Source organism: Mytilus edulis, chromosome 4 (genome assembly GCF_963676685.1).
Source record: "Mytilus edulis chromosome 4, xbMytEdul2.2, whole genome shotgun sequence".
Taxonomy (NCBI): domain Eukaryota; kingdom Metazoa; phylum Mollusca; class Bivalvia; order Mytilida; family Mytilidae; genus Mytilus; species Mytilus edulis.
Genome location: NC_092347.1, coordinates 41075474 through 41078653, shown reverse-complemented (window position 1 = coordinate 41078653; position 3180 = coordinate 41075474).

Below are 3180 nucleotides of genomic sequence, written 5' to 3'. Positions count from 1 at the left end.
TCTTTTTGAGCTTGAGTAAATACGTGTGACATTTTTTTTATCCCTTATTATTTAAGTTGTCTGTGATTTGAGATGTAGGATTTTATTAGTGAAATTTATCGGGAATGGCCTTATTGGTTTTTTTTAATGATATTTTTCGTAATAAAAACAACCATACATTCATAAACACATTTAAATGTACTTGTATGTCTGGCGGAATGTTCGCTACGGGAGTTGCAACTGCAATTTTACTACTCGATAATGTGTAAACTGATTTCACCAATAAGTACTTTTAGAAGATAACGGCCTACAATCAACTGTTGTTTAGGAAGCCAGGCCAAAAAAACCCGGAATCCCATGTATTTGACAAGTTTAACAAAAAAAAATACAACTTGTAGAGACTGAGCAAGCAACATTATAATAAGCAGAAAATACAGTAACAAAAATACCGAACTGCGGAAACGCCAAAACGCAAAATCACTAAACAAATGGTAAAATCAAAAACCAAACATATCAAACGGATGGTAAACTGCATTCAGCATTTTCTACATAAGAAAATGTCTGAACAAAATCAAGAAAGTCGTTATCCATTCATTTGATGTGTTTGAGATTTTGTTTTCTTCCCTTTTGATTAGGGAGAAACCTCATCATAGATACCAGAATTGCAAATTTATATTTGCACCAGACGAACGTTTTGTCTACGGAAGAATCATCAGTGACGCTCAAATAAAAAAAATATTGAAGCCAAATAAAGTACGACGTTGAAGAGCATCGAGAACCAAAAATCATAAATGTTTTTCCAAATACAGCTAACTTAATCTATGCCTGAGGTAGAAAAACCTTAGTATTTCAAATATTCAAAGTTTTGTTAACAGTTAATTTATAATCATGACCATATCAATGATAATTCAGGCCAACACAGAAGTGCTGACTACTGGGCTGGTGATACCCTCGGTGAACAAAAACTCCACCAGCAGTTGCATCTACCCAGTGGTTGTAAATAAACTCATCATAGACTTTCCTTTATTAATTTTCCTCGGAGTTAATTTTTTATGTGATTTTACTTTTTACACGGCGAATTAAGGCGACATTACGTGACTGATGTTGAAAACTCGTAAATTGACTCGGAGAAAAAAGGTTAAGGGAAAACGGTAGTATTTAATTTTCCCAGCATTAGGTTGGCCTTTTGTGTACCCAAGGCAGGTGAAGGAAGTCAAATTAGGAGCGCTGTGATTGGATGTAAGGGTACAATATATTTTTTATTTATCTATGAATAACTGCAGTGTGTATATTTACAATATAAATTTTAAAACCTATTGAAATATTTTCTAGAGAATTATTCAAAAAGACTTGCAAAATTTCATAAATTTGGTGCAAAATGACGGTGGGCATGGATAACATAAACAAGCTCCGTTGGAAGTTGGTCATGATACTATTTGGCTTTAATTTTTAAAACAGAGTAATAAAGTACTAACACAACATATAACTGTTTTATCCAGGTTTTTATCTTAAAAAGTGGTAAATTTAGCAAATGTTAACATTGTCGCCTATGGCAGAATAAATAGTACCGTTTTCCCTATAATGGAGAAAAGGGCATACTCTCTTAACAAACAGATCAAACGAATATACGAGAATCTAAACATCTAAGACGACGAAAATCTATCTCTTAATTTGAAACACCAACCGTAACGGTCAACAATTTCGCGATGGTGAACATACACCGCATGCAGTGACGATTTCATCCGTTCTTGCTCAAAACGCGTTGGAGCAGTTTATTTCTGAAGAGTTCCCACTTCTTATTGAGGTCCGTAACGTGTGAACATGAACGAACACAACATATTAACATATTACCTGAATTACAGAAACGTGATATTAAGCCTAGGGGATGTTACTGCTGATAAATGGGTAGTCGACAATTGGAATGTTGAACTTTTCACGTTTGTCATAAATTCTGGTTTGAAGTCCTCCACTTGATTTACTTTCATAACGGTAATAAGTAAAAAAGTACACAAAAGACAACATAGAAAATTAGAGACTAAGTTACACGAACCCCACCAAAAACGTGGGTATAATTTGGACGTGTGCGTTCGAATGTCCCTTCGGTATCCTTCGCCTCTCTCTTATCATTTCTGTAAATGTTATCGTTGTTGTTTATTTCACACAATGTAGTTCAGAATAGAATTTGACATAATAGTACTAAACAGAACACGGAAGCGAGCCGAGTTATTATTGTTATTGTTGTCCTTGGGATGACAATCTCAATGTGACAATATGCTGACAACTACACATTAAGATCTTCATCTTGCTATTCCAGACGACACGATGTTCTCGATGGCATCTTCGTTGAGTGTTTGTATGACAACAGCTCGGCTTAATTTGCATATACAAGACGTAAGTACTGGATAAACATGGTTGAGTTAATTTTATCTGCATTCATCTATATACAAATATAAATGCAAATGAATCTTAACGATCGTAATAAAAAACAGAAATCAAAGCGTTCTTTCTGTGATATATTGGTATTGCCTTGTATATTCACTGCACGACCTTTCTCCCCTTATCTACTAAATTTCACAGGCGCATTTCAAATAATATAATCAATTGTAAACTGTCATATTGGATATTTCAGTATCCTAATATTTGTGAATCCTGGTTTATCATTTATCAAATTGATTACTTTTTAAATTCTTATGTATTGGTATTTTTTTTTATTACAAATCACCATTAAAATATAACCGGAAGCAACACTTATTTAAATTTAATTTGGAGTGATTAAACGAATTACGTCAAAAGATCGGTATTTTGATTTGCCATTCTTATAACAAATAAGTGAAAACAAATCAAATAAAACTTGAACAAATACGGATATGATGACATAAGTTATTTTACCTTACCATAGACGTTCTGTACATAAAAACATAGAAATATGCGATACTGGTATGGCATACAAATATCGTTAAATAGTTATCGTGTTTTATCATGAACAAACTATACGAGAGGGGCGAAAGATACCTGAGGGACAGTCAAACACATAGATAGAAAAACGACACATAATACACCACATCTTCCTAAATCTACATAATAGTACACAAGACACAACGTAGAAAACTAAAGACTAATCATAACGAACCCAAACACTGGGTGTGATTTCAGGTGCTCCAGAAGGGTAGGCAGATCCTGTTACACATGTGGCAACCGTGG